This window comes from Tenrec ecaudatus, chromosome 12, assembly GCF_050624435.1.
Source record: "Tenrec ecaudatus isolate mTenEca1 chromosome 12, mTenEca1.hap1, whole genome shotgun sequence".
Classification (NCBI taxonomy): domain Eukaryota; kingdom Metazoa; phylum Chordata; class Mammalia; order Afrosoricida; family Tenrecidae; genus Tenrec; species Tenrec ecaudatus.
In genome coordinates, this window is record NC_134541.1 from 108,410,936 (window position 1) to 108,428,584 (window position 17,649).

A 17,649-nucleotide genomic window follows, 5' to 3' on the forward strand; every position below is an offset into this window, starting at 1 on the left:
CAAACGAATGTTCTGGCGAACTCACCAATCTATGCAAGAGGTTTTGGCAAATGCACCAATCAAGGCACAGCACGTCCCCATAGAGCATATATAAGCAGCAGTAGTTTGGGGTTTCAAGGTCTTTTACCGCATAATGAAAAATTAAACGTCTGTGGAAGAATCCTGTTGTGGCGCGTCTTTTCTTGCTGGCGAGACCTGGCGCGCGACAATTACCAACCTAAGAAACCTAACACTCCTATAGAAATACTATACACAGGTGGCTTCAACCAAGAGAAATTAATTTCTCACACATGTATTAGAGATTAAATTCTCAGCACACAGGTTTGTAAAAGGAGTGGGTAGCAGTGACAGCCAAATATCTATTTTCAGGGTCCCCAAATAGATTAAGCCTCCATTGAATTCCTTTTGATCATTAACCAAGAATGTCGATAACCTTTCCCTTGAGCAGAATGCATTGGAAAGTGGTTTGCTTCCAGCCAGCCCAGGGTGGGGCCATATTTCCTCTAGGGGCTTCCCTTGCTATGGGCTTGGTGGAGGTCACCATACTGGGGGACTGTCCATGGGTTGACTATTCATGAATCATACCCTATGTGTCTCCTCCTCTCTCCCTGGGCCAGAGGCACTGGGCCAATATTGGAAGCCCTTGTATCTACCAATGTATGTGTCTCAATCATGGTTGCATTACTGCTTCTGTAGTACCACCTGTAATTGTTAAGTATTGAATTTCCATAAATCATGCTTTTGTGTGACAGTTTCTTTTCCCGCTCATGCTTTCTTGAACTTCCAGATTGTGAATCCTTGGATGCCATTTTAACCTCATGTTAAGGAAACCGTGTCTGCAGCAACGGTCTGTGTGCAGCATTTCACTCTGTTGTGCATAGGGTTGCTATGGGCTGGAACCAACTCGATAGTTCCTAATAGCAACATAGTGACTAGCATGGCCTCCCTTATCTGTATCTTTGTATTGTCTTTGTCTATTTTAGTTTAGTTGCTGTTGTTGTAAATTCTTTAATTGTTAACGTGTCTCACCCACCCCCACTCCCCACAGAAACCCATAGGACCAAACTCCATTCCTTCCCCCTACCCACAAAGGTGCTACCTCTTTCTGAGACAGTTGAGGGAGGGCACCGGTTGGAGAGGCCCCTGAGCTCTTCCTCCCCTAGCCCAGAGCCAGGGAAGGGAGGTGACAGATGGTGATGGATAGCCAGATGGACATAGGGCCAAAAAAGATGGGACAGGACAGGGCTACTCCAGGAAAAGCCCCATTCCTTCGGCCTTGCATCTTGCTGGTGGGGAAAGGCATAACATACCAGAAGGGGTAGCCAGATTGGGGCCCAGCTTGGCTTGCACCCTTTGGGGGTTTGGGACATCCAATAATGTGGCCTCAACATAGCTTGCTGCTGGTGACATGAGGTTGCAGACAGTCTCTTATATAGCAGGGCAGGGGAGCATCTACCTCCCATGCCTGGACAGCAGCCAGTCAGGGGCTGGGTCAGCTGTGTCCTGATGGTAGCTGGCTCATATGTCATAGATTTTCCTGTTGGGAGGCACACCTTGTAAGAGGGCATTGCGATCTCACAGCAGTCCAGAGGATCCTCAGGATTCAGCGGCCAGAAGACTGGGCTAGTGGTGGGTGGGCACCCAGGGCAGGAGGTGTTCGGAAGGGGTGCCTAGGGCATAACCACATTGGGGGTGTAGATGGGCAAGTAAGAAGTGGTCAGCTGCCCCCAAAGTGGGGCCCTGTGTTGTCCATTAGACAGTCCCCAGGTGACTGAGTGTCCTGCAATAATTGCAGGGACCATCCCCTGGGCTCCTGGGAAAGGGATAAGCCCTGAGTGGTCCACCATGGGATGCCTCCCCTTCACCCTCTTGGGCCCAGGGAGTGGGCATAATGGGCACAGGGGCCTCTCAGAGGACCGGGTTGTATGGGTATCCTCTCCTGGGCACCACACCCCATGCTTACTGGAGCTGAACTTTCCTTTGGAGGCAGCTCAGGCCAGTGTGACCCCCCTCCCCTGGGTCTACCAGCAAGACTTCATACTGAAGCCCTGATGGGCTGTTGCTGGGGCATTGGGAGGCGAGTAGAGCCCATCCTGTAGGACATAGGGGCCTAGGTCCTTGGCGAAGGCCCCTCATGTGCCCCTGCTCAGCTAACGCCAATGTAGAGTTGTTTTCTGCAGCCTCAGAGACTCAGCCAGGACCGGACTCATGTTCACCACCCAGAGTTTGCCCTTGGCATGGGGCTTCCAGAGGTTCTTGGGCACTTGGTGCAGGGGAGAGGCAGGAAACATGGTTTGGGGGAGAGGTTGTTTCAGACAGAGTCTTTCCAGCCTTCAGATTCATCCTTTCAGAAGGGGAACCCAGCCTGGACTTGCTGGATGATCTGGGCCAGCTTCTAGGAGGCTGCAGCCTAGATCACCAGGGTGATCATGGCTAGGTATGTGTAGTGAGGGTTCTCATGTCCTAGGAAGGTGTTTTTTCCCCTCTTTGGGAGCTGAGAGAGCGAGACTCCACTCCCATGGCCCAGGTGAGGGAATCTTCAGGGTCCTATGAGGGGAGCAGGAAGCCTGGCCTGGTACGTGGCAGGGGGACGTTCACAGGGCATTGAGATTGTATGGGGAAGCAAGGCTCGGCTGTCTTTGTCTCCTTTAAGACAGTAAGTGTTCACCTTAAATTGTATTTGAGATGGGGTTTCTTTGGAATCCTAAAACAGATATAAGAAGCCTAAATCTGCCTTCAGGGTACCAACTCTTGGTACCTTGGTGATGTTCACAGAGGCTCATAGCTTCCACTCCATTTGTGCTTCCCTGTTGGTTCCTAACCCAATCTCTGACATTTCAAGGGTAATTGATGTAAAACATACTATGTACCCACATGAGTTTATTAATTCAACAAGGAAAATCTGATTCGCAAATGGGATTATTTCCACAGATATAGGACATAAGGACTAACAGCATATATTTATAGTGGTGACAAGTTAATCTACTACAAGCCGACAAAATGAATATTTTGTGTGAGTCCCAAGGATTTCACAGTCTATAGGGGGAGGAGGAAATGGAAGAAAACTATAGTCAACTAACCATAAGTAGTGAAAGAGAGGGGAGTTTCCCCATGGGAGTGCAGGGGAAGGAGTGGAATTCTGAGGGAGAGGACTCAACCAGGCTTCACAATAAATTTGGATCTTCAAGGGCAAGAGTTGTCTTGAAGTTTAACTTTGAACACTGGTTTTGCTTAAGGCTACAAATAACTCTGAAAGCCCCACAACCGCTTGAAGAGCTCCCAAGTGGATTCAGCTTCCATTGAATTCCGTCTAGCCATTAACCTGGAATGTGAACAGGATTCCCACTAAGCCCCTAACCCACCCAGGGAGGGTAGTCTTCCTTCGGGGCATGCTTGGCTGTGTGCTGGATTGAGATTGTTCTATTGCATTTACATACACCTCAGGTTGCCTTGGCTGCCTGGGTCAGAAGGTCCAGCTTCGTGCCTAGCATGAAACACTTGTCCCAATTATGATGCCATTCCCATTTCCATAGTCCCATTTGCAACTGTGCTGCTGATGTGCAAGTCATGCTTCCGTGACCATCTTTCTTTATCCTTCCATGCCCCATTTCAGCCTCTGATCCTCTATAAACCCTTGGAGGCCATTGAAACCTTGTGCTAATCATCTCCCTCATGCAAATGATGTGTTTGTCTTGTTTTTTCCTCTTTCCAACTTAATAAATGGTTTTCTTGAATTATATTTGAAATTTGGGGCCTCTTAGTAACCTGTAGCAGGGACAGGCAAGGCTAATTCAGTTCAGATGGAATAACAAATGGTGACCAGTATTTTATAATGAAAAAGGACATTCTTGCTATTGTTCTCAGTGGCCATTGAGTCTATTCTGACCCATGGTGACCCCATGTGTACAGAGTCCATCTCCTCTACAGGGTTTTCTAGACTCATAACTTTCCCAAATAGATAGCCAGACTTAGTCTTCTGAATCTCTGTGTGGATTCAGACTGTCAAGTCCCAGCTAGACCTCACAGGCTTAACCAATTTGTGACACCCAAAGACTCCTATGAAAAAAGGCATCCTCCACGTAAACTATGCCAGTACTCTTCTCTGGTAAGTTCATCCAATTGTATGATGAGACACTAGAAAGAACAATAAATTCTTAGGATTCTCCGTGATACATAGGAATGTGAATTATGCCCATAAGTCTAGTCTTATCACCAGGACCTTTTGGTCCACAGGCAGTTCTACAGAGAATGTTCAGCAAGAGCCCACAATCGACTACAACGTCCTTGAGGGTTTCTAGGCTCACTTATTGAGCAACAACAACAATAATAAAAAACATTTAAAGCAGTGTGGCTTTCAAATAAGGATGTTCATTAGGACCCTCAGTTAACAAAGAGAAGGAAAGAACACCATATATTAGGTTCCACGCATCATTTGGACAAGCATCAGTGTAAATTAAAAGTTACCAAGGCAATAGAGCCTGCCAGGTTTAAACGCCACTGTTGTAGATCCAGGAAGCCCCAATGGCACTGTGGGATAAGCATTGGGCTGATAGTCACCAGGTTGGAAGTTCAATCCCAGCAGTCACTCCACTAAAAAAAGAGGAGGCTCTGTTAAAAAGTAATAGTGTCAGAAATTCTAAGGAGCAATTCTATTCTGTACTATAGGGATGCTATGAATCAGAAATGACTGGATGACACTTGGTATTTGTGGTGAATTTAATTCTTACATTATTCCCTTCTCATTCTGTAATTCTCTACCCATTCTGTAGAGGACATATATAGTTGACATGGCAGAAACATTCCAGCCTGTGTGATCCCATGGTTGTAAATCCTAAAGTCCAAATCCAAAGGAGAAAATGGTATCAGGGCTTAAATCTGAACCTCTGGTTTTTAGAAGGCTATGGGGACACATTTGCTGGGTCCCCATGTGGATTAAGCCTCTCATGGATCCTTTGACCAGAGTCAAGGGATATGAATAGATTTGCTTTGAGAGCACTGTAATGTGGAATATGTTATATGTAGTTAGGTTAAAATGTAATACCTTACTATTTGCTCTCACTTTTCCTTTTGATCTATATACTGTATTTTTTGGTAATTTTTATTAAAAGATCATTTTATTAGGGGCTCTTACAGCCCTTATAACAATCCACACATCAATTGCACCAAGCATATTTGTACATATCTTGCCTTGATCTCACTTTTGACCCACTTTAAAGTTGGTGCAGTTTTTAATTTTTTTTGCTTTCTTTTTGGTTGAGGTTTTTCCTGTTTAGTTTGGTCATGATCATTGAATTTTCATTTGCTTGTTTTTTGCTTTTTTTGGGTAAGCTTTTCTGTAGATTAATTCCAGGAGAGGTAAATCTATAGAGACAGAAACTGGATGAATATTACCTAGGGGTGTTGCAGGGAAAGTTAGGGGGAAATGGGGAGCTAAGAACAATGAGTACCAGAAAGAAGGAAATATTCTAAATTGATTGTGGTGATGATTACACGACTCTTCTTAATATGACTGAATTACTGAATTATATGGTTTGTGAATGATATGCCAATAATTTTATTTAATTACAGCCTTGCAAAGCCTATGAGGCAGTTCTCTCAACTCTCCAGAGTTGCGGTGAGTCCGAATCAACTCATAACAGCATTTTTGTGGACTCTGAGAGCATTTCTAACAAGGAAGTGGGCAAATAAGGATTGACTAGAGTTTATTGACTGGAGTAACTGATCTCTTAGAAATAAAAATTTTAACTTCTATGTAAAATATTTCATAATATTCATAATACACTAATTGATAACAACTGGAGAAAGATGGCCCTTCTACTCTTGTAAGAGTCATGGTCTCAGAAACTCACAGCAGCAGTTCTTCCCTATCTATGTGATCGCTATGATTCCACAGCAAAGTGTAGACAGGATGATTTTGTATTTTTTAATTAACAACAAATACCACTACCTATATCTGATTCTGGTTGTGTCAGAGCTCATTGGTAAGTATCTACAAAGAATATCATTAACTCCAAGTTCAAGTCAATTACACATACAGAGAAGTACATTATAGTGAATTAGCAAAGATACCTATATCTGTTGATAGATTCATAGTGCAGGATTCTTTCATCTGCTAGAAACTGTCTTCTTGCCGATCATTTTTCTTAGCTCCCTTTTCTTTCTTTTAAAAAAAATATATTATTGGGGGCTCTTACAGTTTTTTTAATAACAATCCATACATCAATTGCATCAAGCGTATTTGTACATATGTTGCCTTCATAATTTTCAAAACCTTTTCTTTCTACTTGAGCCCGTGGTATCAGCTCCTCATTTTTCCTCTCTCCCCCACCCTCCTACCTTTTTGACCCATTGATAAATTACAAATTATTTTTATGTTCATTTCTTACACCATCTGCTGTCTCCCTCCATTCATGTTTCTGTTGTTTGTCACCTGATGGGGGTGATTAATATGTTGATCACTGCGATCAGTTCCCCCTATCTCCCCCTTACTTCCCACTACCCTCATGGAATCATTAACCCAATTACTGTTTCTGAGGGTTTTATCTGTCCTGGTTTCCATGTGCCAAGAGCTCTTGTCTGTACCAGTGTACATTCTCTGGTATAACTTGATTTATAAGGCAGAACAGGGATCATGATAGTGGGGGGAAGGAGGGTGGGGGGGGGAGAAACCATTAAGTAGAGGAATGTTGTGTGTTTAGTCAGTGCTATGGTGCACTCTGGCTGACTCATTTCTTCCTTGTGACCCTTTTGTGAGGAGATTTCCAATTGTTATGGGCTTTGGTTCTCCACTCTGACTCCCATCATTTGCATGGATATAATTGTTTGTTTGGCATCTATTGATGCCTGATACATGATCACATTGACACCTCTTGATCACACAGTCTGGTGTGATTCTTCCTTGTGGCTTAAAGCCCCCCCCCCTTTAAACATTTTAATAAATCATTTTATTGGGGGTGGTCATACAACTCTTATCACATTCCAGACATGTATCCATTGTGTTAAACACATCTGTACATTTTTTAATTAAAAAATCTATCTTAAAAATAATTTTATTGGGGGCTTAGACAGCTGTTATCAAAATCCAAACATACACCCACTGTGTCCAGCACATTTGTACATTTGTTGACAGCATCATTCTCAAAACATTTGCTTTCTACTTGAGCCCTTGGTATCAGCTCCTTATTTCCCCTCCCTCCATGCTTCCCCCACCCTCATGAATCCTTGATAATTTAATTATTAAATTTTGCCCTATCTTAAATGTCCGAAGTCTCCCTTCACCCACTTTTTGTTGTCTGTCCTCCAAGGAGAAGGTTATATGTAGATCCTTTTAATCAGCTCCCCCTTTCTACCCCACCTTCCCTCCACCCTCCTGGTATCACCGCTCTCAGCAAAGGTACTGAAAGGATAATCTGTCCTGGATTTCCTGTTTTTCCAGTTCCTATCTGTACCAGGGTACATCCTCTGGTCTAGCTAGATTTGTAAGGTAGATTTGGGATCATGATAGGGTGGGGACAGGAAGCATTTAGGAACTAGAAGAAAGTTGTATATTTCATCATTGCTACACTGCACCCTGACTGGCTCGTCTCCTTCCTACAACCCTTCTGTAAGGGGATTTCCAGTTGACTACAGATGGATCTTGGGTCCCCAACGCCTGTACTCCCCCTAATTAAAAATGATTTGAATTTTTGTTCTTTGATGCCTGGTAACTGACCCCTTTGCCAACTCGTGATTACACATGTTTCTTCCATGTGGACTTTGTTGCTTCTTAGCTAGATGGCCGCTTGTTTACCTTTAAGCCTTTAAGACTCCAGGTTCTACATCTTTTGATAGACAGGCTCCATCAGCTTTCTTCACCACATTTGCTTATGCATCCACTTGGTCTTCATCGATTGTGTCAGGAAGGTTAGCATCATGGAATGCCAGTTTATTAGAACAAAGTGTTCTTGCATTGAGGGAGTACTTGAGTGGAGACCCTAAGTCCATCTACTACCTTAATACTAAACCTATACATATATGCACATACATCTATTTCCCCATTGTCCTATATAAATATATTTACATATGTATACACCAATATTTAGACTTGTATAAATGCCCTTTGCCTCCTAGTTCTTTCCTCTATTTCCTTTTACTTTCATCTTGTCCTACTATTATGCTCAGCCTTCATTTGAGTTTCCGTAATTCCTCTTGGAATTACATTACCCTTGATCAAGCCCCACCAGACATCCTACACCCTCCATACCACCGATTTGGATCACTTCTTTTTCCCTATCCCTGGGTTTGTTAATACTACTTCCTTTCACAGCACACCCCCCTCCCATGTACCCCCAGAACCATTGGTCCTGTTGTTTTCTCCTCCATATTGTTCATCTAACTTATCTTATTATAAAGACCTGCAGAGATAATAGCATGCACAAAAACAAGATAGAGAAAAACAAAGCAACAAACAAAACAACCTTTTGTTGTGTACTGTTGCTTGTTTTTGCTGTGTCTTGTTTTTGTGCATGTTATTCTTTTCGTAGGTCTGTCTAAATAAGATAGGCTAGATGAACTATCTGGAGGATATCCGGGGGGACATGGGATAGGGGGAGGTGGGGGGGGGTAGGAAGTGGTGGTAAGGTGGGGGTAAGGAAGTGGTGTTAACAAACCCAGGGACAAGGGAACAACAAGTGATCCAAATTGGTGGTGAGGTGGATGTGGCAGGCCTGGTAGGGAATGATCAAGGGTAATGTAATGAAGAGGTATACCTGAAACCCAGGTGGGGACAGAGCAAGATAGTGGGACAGGAGGAAAATCAAGGGAAATAGAGGAAAGAGCTAGGAGGCAAAGGGCATTTATAGAGGTCTAGATAAAGACATGTACATATGTAAATATATTTATAAATGAGGATGGGGAAATAGATCTATGTGCCTATATTTATAGGTTTAGTATTAAGGTAGCGGAAGGACATTGGGCCTCTACTCAAGTACTCCCTCAATGCATGAATACTTTCTTCTATTCAATTGGCATTCTATGATGCTCACCTTCCTGATACAACCGCTGAAGACAAAGCGGGTGAACAAGCACATGTGGTGAAGAAAGGTGATGGTGCACAGCTATCAAAAGAGATAGCATCTGGGATCTTAAAGGCTTGAAGGTAAACAAGTGGCCATCTAGCTCAGAAGCAACAAAGCCCACATGGAAGAAGCACACAAGCATGTGTGATCATGAGGTGTCGAAGGGATCAGGTATAAGGCATCATCAGAAAAAAAATCTTACCATAGTGAATGAAGGGGAAAGTGCAGAGTGGAGACCCAAAGCCCATTTGTCGGCTACTGGAGATCCCCTTGCAGAGGGTTCTAGGGGAGGCGATGAGTCACTCAGGGTTTGAGGTAGCACCGATGAAGAATACAGCTTTCCTCCAGTTCCTAAATGCTTCCTCCCCACCAACTATCATGATCCGAATTCTACCTTGCACGTCTGGATAGAGCAGAGGATGTACACTGGTGCAGATAGGAACTGGAGGCACAGGGAATCCAGGGTGGATGATTCCTTCAGGACCAGGGGTGTGAGTGGCGATACTGGGAGGGTAGAGGGTGAGTGGGCTGGAAAGAGGGAACCGATTACAAGTATCTACATGGGACCTCCTTCCTAGGGGATAGACAACAGAAAAGGAGGTGAAGGGAGACATCGGACAGGGCAAGATATGACAAAATAATAAGTATAATTTATCAAGGGCTCATGAGGGAGGGGGGAGCAGGAAGGGAGGGGAAAAAGAGGACCTGATGCAAAGAGATTCAGTGGAGAGCAAATGCTTTGAAAATGATGAGGGCAAAGAATGTACAGATGTGCTTTACACAATTGATGTATTTATGGATTGTGATAAGAAGTGTATGAGTCCCTAATAAAATGTTAAAAAAAACCCAAAACAAACATAACAAAAATACCAATGGAAGAAAAAAAAAGCCTGTTGTTATTTCAAGGACTGTTTCTTGGCCTTTAGGAGTGTTTTCTGCTTGAAACTGAAGGGATGCCACACCCTGGCCTCAAAGTCTATTTTTAGTATTCCTTGGGGGTTTTCTTGCTCTGTTCCCCTTGCTGTTCTGTTGCATGCCCTTAGCATTTTGCCTTGGTTTGGTGGGGTCAGATCAGGCTTAATTCCCCCACGGTGTCTCAGGTGTTGTCCCCTGCAGGGCTATGTCTCCGTGAGGGATGCCATGTCTCACAGTGGGGTCGGCCATATGGTACTCTCTGTAGATTGACTGCTATGAGTGAGGATATCGTCCTAAAGGCTGGGTGGGTCAGAATGTGCTCCACTCCCTCTTCCTCCCTCTTCATTTTCTCCTGTGTGCTCTGATCAGACATGTCCCTCTCCCTGAGCTGCAGCCTCAGTGCTGTCCTCTGCAATAAATTCTTCTGGGGTGAAGGGAAGGTGTCCAAATACTTGGGATTGGGGCCAGCACTTCAGACCTCTCTACTGGTTCCCTAATCCATGCTGGTATGTTGTATTCCCATCTTGGAGCACCGCAGTGAAGTCTGGTCCCTCTTTCCCTGAAGATATAAAGAATATCCTCTCCTGGTGTGGGTCAGTGGCCTGTTCCCCAGCTACCCATTTCTTTTCTATTTTCCTTTGTCCTCCCCACCTTTTTAGTTGGCTACCCTACGTACTCCTGAATGTGGTCTGGCTCCTGCCATACTTCTTGGACCTCATGCGAGAAATGTTTATATACAGTAGCTTTTTCCCTATGCTCCTTTTGCGTTTTTTTTTAAGCTTACCTCAGCGGACTCATTTTGTATTTGTCCTTTTGCGTCTGTCTTACTTCGCTTAGCATAATTTCATTATATGTACGTACAACAGTTTTTAATCCATTTGTCAGTTGATGGAAATTTAGTTGTTTCCAACTCCTTGCAATTGTGAACTGTACAGAGATGAGTATTGGAGACCAGATGCCTGGCCGTGGTTTGTTTCTTGCCTCTTCTGGGTACACGCCCAGTAGGGTGATTGCTTGGTCATTTGGTAGCTTGATTTTCATCTGTTTTAGATATAGCCAAATCTATTTATATAATGGCTGTACATACATACATGTCCACCAGCAGTGGATGAGAGTTCCTATCTCACCACAGTTCCTCCAACACTTGTTGTTTCTGATTTTATGCATTGGGCTATCTTTTAGGGTGGTAAGTGGTAGAGTATTGCATTGTAGTGTATTGTAGATTTCAGTAATAAGAACTTCGTCTGATTTGTCATTGCTAAAGATGTTTTCCCAGTACATGGGGTCTCTTACTATTCCCTTGGTGAATTCTTTTGATGTACTCAAGTTTTTAATCTTCAGGATATCTCACTTGTCAATTTGTGCCTCCTTTGTGGTTGTGTTCTTCCCTATTTCTGATAGTCTATGTATTTCCTGAGCCAAAGTTCTCAGCTTGGTCCCAATTCCCTCATTGATGGCTGTAATAGCTTTGGGTTTTACCTCAAGGTCTGTGATACACATTGAAATTTTTTTTCCCCCAGCACCACTCATTGAGCAGGGAATTTGTTTCCCATTGGATATTTTTTGGGCCCGTATCAAAGATCAGTTGTCTGTATGCTGATGATTTTATTTCTGGGTTTTCAGTTCTTTTCCATTGGTCTGTGTATCTGTCATTATAGCAATACCATGCGGTTTTGACAATTGTGGCTATATTATATATGCTAAAGTCAGGTAAAGCATGCTCTCCCACTGTGTCCTTCTTCTTGAGGAGTTCTCTGCTGATTCTGGGCTTCTTCCATCTCCATATGAAATTGGTAATCAGTTTTTCCATTACTTTGAAGCAAGATGAAGTTAATTGTATTGGGACTGCATTAACCTTATATAGTGCTTTGGGCTGAACTGACATCTTTACTTTATTGAGTCTTTGAATTCAAGAGCATGGGGTATTCTTCTATTTGTTGAGGTCACTCTTCATTTCTTGTAATAGTGTTCTGTAGTTTTCCTCATACAGATGTTTTCTTCTTTTAGTCAGGTATCTCCCTAGATATTTCAATTTGTGCTGGGCTTTTGTGAAGGGTACCACCTTTTTGATCTCCTCTTGTGTGGTCTTATCCTATGTGTGTAACAGTCCTATGGACTTCTGTTTGTTGATCTTATAATCTGCTACTCTCCCATATTCCTCTATTGCTTCCAGTACTCCCCATATGGAGCTTCTGTGATTTTCCATATATAAAATGATATCATCTGTAAACAACGATAGTTTCACCTCTTCCTTTCCCAGGTGAATACTTTTGATGTCTTTTCTTTGCCTTATGCTGTTAGCTAAGACCTCCAATACGATGTTAAATAAGAGTGGGGACTAGAGGCATCCTTGACTGGTCCCATTTTTCAGTGGGATTGTGATAACCTTTTCTCCATTGACTACCAGGTTGGCTGTTGGTTTTTCATATATAGCTTGTATTGTCTTGAGGACTTTTCCTTCCCTTCCTATCTTCTAGAGTGTCTTAAACAGGAATTAGTTTTGCATGTGGTTGAATGCTTTTTCCATATCTATCGATATTATCATGCGGTTCTTAAAGTTTTTTATGTCACGGTGGCAAATGATACTAATGGTCTTTCGTAAGTTGAACCATCCCTGCATACCTGGCATGAATCCCACTTGGTCGTGGTTTGAATTATTTGTTTTATATACTTTTGTATTCTATTGGCCAATATTTGGTTAATTAAATTTACATCGATGTTCATTAGGGATATTGTTCTTAGTTCTCAATTCTTGTGGGATCTTTGCCCGATTTTGGTATCCGAGTTATACTAGCTTTACAGAAGGAGTTCAGGAATTTACCATCTTTTTCTATGTTTTGGAAGAATTTGTGTAGGATTGGTGTTAGTTCTTCCCTGAATGCTGGGTAGAATTCTCCTGTGAAGCCACCTGGTCCAGGGGATATTTGTGTTGGCAATCCCTTTATAACTTTGTCTATTTTTTTATTGCTCTGGGTCTGTTGAGATCCTTGACGTCCATCAGGGATAGTCTAGGGAGGGATTGTTTTTCCAAGAAATTGTCCATGTCTTCTAAGTTGTTGAATTCATTGGAGTACAATCCTTTGTATTTCTATGTAATTATCCTTTTGATTTCATTACTGTCAGTTGTAATGTCCCCTCCTTCATCCCTCATTCTTACCATTGAAATTTGTTCCTTCCTTTATTTGGTTAAGTTTGCCAACTGTCTGTCAATTCTGTTTATCCTTTCAAAGCACCAAATTTTACCAGCATTTATTTTTTCCATAGTTTCAATTTTTCCCTCTCCTCAATCTTAGCCCTGATTTTTATTATTTCTTCTCTGTTATTAGTAGGATTGTCCTGGTGATTCTGCTCTATTTGTTCTCATTTTTTTTAACCTGCATATCCATCTTATGTCTCTCTTCCTTTTTCAGGTGTGCATGTTTTACTCTGAAACTTCCTCTGATAAGTCCCTTTGCTGTTTTCCATAGGTTTTTGTACATCGTGTTCTCATTCTCATTGGTTTCTAGAAATTTCCTAATTTCATCTATGATCTGTGCCAGTACGCACCCCTTTCTCAATAGAGGTATTAATCCTCAAATTGTTTGCTCTGGTTTTCTTAATCTTCTTTTTGATGATTTCAAGCCTTATTGCCCAGTGGTCAGAGAGAGAGGTATGTATGATATAAATGTGTGCAAATTTATGTACCTTATATGCCAGGATGTGGTCCATCTTCAAATACTTGCCATGTCTGAAAAGAATGTGATTTTTTTTGTATTTGCATGAAAAGCTCCGTAGATATTTATCAGGTCAACCTGTCTAATTGTAGTGTTTAGATCTCTAGCCTCCTTGTTGAGTTTCTTTCCCTGTGATCTCTCTCTCAAAGACAAGTGTATAGGAGTCATTCACTATAATTATTGAGGCTGTGATTTCCTTTTTCATCTCTTGGAGTGTTTGGTTGACGTATTCAGTAGGTCTCTTATTTGGGAAATATGTTTACAATGCTTAGTGGTTCTTTGTCTATGCTTCCCTTGAGCATTATATAGTGTCCCTCTTTGTCTCTTTTTATGGTTTGCACTTAGAAGCCAATTTTATCCGACAATAGGATGCCACCCATGCTTTTTATGAATTGCTGTTTGCTTGGTATGCCTTTCTCCAGCCTTTAATTCCCACCTATTTTGTCTGTAGTCTTGAGATGTGTCTCCTGTAGGCAGCAGATTGATGGGTTGTGTTTTCTAAGCCAGTCTGCTAGCCTTAGTCTTTCAATGCTTGAGTTCAGTTCATTCATATTCATCTGTGGACGTTGGGATGTTTTCCTACTTTCCTTTCTTATCAGTGTGTTGTGCATGTGTGTGTGTATCATTCTTGACTTCTTTCCATCTCTAAGTCAATGCTATCTTGTGTTCTGTATTCTCTTTGTTGCCCTCTGGGTGAATTTTTTCTATGTGGTGTTTTCTTATTTCTGCATGACGGTATTGTTCTCGTGTCCATACTTGTTTGGGAAGGACCTTTTGTAGGGCTAGGTTTCTTCTAACGCATTCTTTGAGTTTTTCCTTGTCTTGGAAGACTCTTACTTCTCCATCTATCTTGATAGATAATTTGGCCGGGTAGATTATTCTTGGGTTTGCGTTATTTTTCTTCAATTTTTGGAACATGTTACTCCACTCTCTCCTCTTTTAATAGTTTATGCTGATAGGTCTGAGCATATTCTTCTTTGGGAATCTTATATGTGATTGCTTGCTTTTCCCTAGCTGCTCTCATAATTTTCTCTTTTTCCTCAAAGTTGGATAGTTTAACTATTATGTGCCTTTGTGACTTCTTGTTGGGATTCAGTCTGGTGGGGATTCTTTCAGCCTCCTGATTGGTTGCTTGATTTTCCTTTATTAAGGTACGGAAGTTTTCCTCCAAGAATTCTCTCACTATTGTTGTAGATGACTTCTTTTTTGTGTCTTCCTTGGGTAATCCAATTATTCTGATGTTGTTCCTCTTCATAGCATCAGACATAGCTCTTCGGTTTTCTTCAGCTTCTCTGATGATCTTGTTAGATTTTTGTTCCCATTTTTAAAAGTCTGCTTGGCTGTTCTCCAGGTCACTGGTGCAGTTCTCTGCCTCCTCCAGTCAATTGGTGAAGTCTGTGAGTCTGCTACTGGTTTTGCTCATCTTCTCCCTAAGCTCTTGTATTTCCCTTTGGTGTATGGACTTTATCTCCTCTGTCATGTCACACTTTTGCTGTATTGTTTCCCTCCTATCCTGTATGGCTCCAAGCAGCATTCTGAAAATTTGTTTCTGTAACATACCAATGTCTGCTTCTTCTGTGTACATGTTTGGTTCAGGACATGTTCTACCATTGCCTTTTGTTTCTTCTGTTTTTTCATTGACATCTTTGGGGCTGATTGATGTTTGTGTTGTGTTGTGTGAGAGGAGCTAGGTTCCATTTTCCAGGGATTCGAAGAGCATTTGCTCTCTCTGGGAGACTCATAGGAATGCTTCTTTGACTACCTGCAGCTAATTTCATGATTGAATTTGCCTACCACTTTTTCCTCCTGCGGCTTCACTCTCAAGGGAAGTGACCCAGAATGCTGGTGGGTTGCTGCTTTGGTGTAGAATACCACGAATAGTGCGCAGACTTTCCCTGGTCAGGGAGGTCATGGCTGAGGTTGGGCAGTGGTTCCTGCAGCAGCGTGAACTTTGATGAGTGTTGGCTGAAGTGCCTTAGCCCATGTGAGGCACTAAGGCAGGTGGAAGGAAGCGTGGGCCCACAGAGGACAAATAGGAGCTTGCATAGCCATAGAAGCAGGAGTTTCTTGTGAAAAAGTTGGGCAGAATATACCCTGGTTGGGGGTGGGTGGGTGGGTGGGGTGGGCAGACTTTTCCCAACCTTGGGCTACAATGCACAGAGTGGAGCTCACGTAACTGTGTTCAGGGTATGCACAAATGCCCTAGGCTAAGGGGAGGGGCCTGGGGATTGGCAGTGGTGTGTGACAGAACAGGGAAGAGACAAAATGGAGAAAAAATGAATCCTGTGGAGACTGTGGGGCTATAGAGAGAAGAGAGGGAAACAAAAGTAACAATATGGCTAAACCCTGAACCCGTGGGGCTGCATGGATATAATCCCTTCCCTTAAGTGGCGGGAAGTTGTGTTGAGATGAATCCTCTGTACTAGCTCCAAATGAATCCAGCTCCAGCCAACACAGTGGTGGGTTATGGTCAAACCCTATCCAACTTCCACTGTGGCAAGCCAAAACCCCCCAGACCCTCAAAACAGTGTGAATCTGCACCTACTTATATTTATGATGCTCCTCCTATGATCCAGCAGTGTGGGAGTCCCTCTGGTTGTGTTACTCAGTCGCCATCTTCCAGAAATCTTGTTAGTTTGTTTTCTTCTGCCTTTGGCACCCACTCAAAACCTACTTGTTAATTTTTCGTAGAGTCTTATGATCATCCACCTGGGCCGAAATGCTCTTCCATTAATAATATTTTTGATTAGCCCCTAGTAAAATTTTTTGAGCCCTGATGAGAGAGATATATTGGGTCAATTTAGGCTAATTCCATATCACATTACTTACATTATTGCCTTGTATATAGTCGATCCTTTTGTAGCTAGATTGAATTTACACAAACAATGGGATTGTCAGGGGAAATTTACAAAACATAATCACTAACAAAGTCAGCCATAGATCTTTTTATTGTATTAAATCATTTTATTGGGGGCTCGAACAAATCTTATCACAATCCATCCATCCATCCATCCATCCATCCATCCATCCATCCATCCATCCATCCATCCATGTGTGGCAAGCACATTTGTACAATTGTTGCCACCATCATTCTCAAAACAGTTGTTTTCTACTTGAGCCTAGTCAACCAGTATTCTGTTATTTGGAGGGAAAGTTGGATGGTCCTCTCACGGGACACTGGTTGTGTTGTCCTGAACCCTCAAGAATGGTATTGTACTGGGCGATCTCAGAAGAAGCCATGATGGTGTGGTCCAGGGATGTTTGTGGTGCTGCAGAGGACGTGAGGGGGTGCCCACTGCAAGAGGAGTGCCACAGAATGCTGGTGGCTTGCCTGATTTACTGTTGAGCACCGAGAATGTTGGGCGGATTTCCCTGGTCAGGTAGATCACTGTGGAGTTTGGGCAGAGGTTCCTGAACCAGTGTGGAAAATTAGCGAGTAGTTGCCGAGCAGCCTTAGGCCACGTGAGCCACTAGGGAAGGTGGCAGGAAGTTCCCTCAGTCATGTAGGACCACATAAGACAGATAGGAGCTCCCTCATCCACACAGGCTGGAATTTCCTGGGAAGATGTTGGTGGGGATTATCCCCTTGTTGTGGGTGGTCGGGCTATCCCCAGCCTCAGGCTATGGCTTAGAACACATTTCACCTTTTTGTTCCTGAGACTGTAAATGAAAGGGCTCAGCATGGAGATCTCCACTGTGTAAATCACAGCAGCTTCAGCGTCTTTTTCAGTTGAGTGGGAGGATGGCAGTCTATAATACGCAAAAAGATGGTGCCATAGAACATAGAAACCACAGTCAAGTGTGAGCCACATGTGAAAAGACTTTCCATTTCCCTTTGTGGATGGGACCCTCAGGATAGTAGAGGTAATGTAAGTGTAGGAAACCAAGTCACAAATAAAAGAAATTAGAGTTGTCATTCTACTCTCAGAAAGAATTACTATCTTATTGAGTTGGCAGAGCAGGAG

General features: G+C 42.8%; 1 pseudogene; it reads right to left on the reverse strand.

Annotated features, from left to right (window-relative positions):
* Positions 1-1,452: 1,452 nt before the first annotated feature.
* LOC142422804 (forkhead box protein H1 pseudogene) lies at positions 1,453-16,924 on the reverse strand (annotated as a pseudogene).
* Between the last annotated feature and the right edge of the window lie 725 nt (positions 16,925-17,649).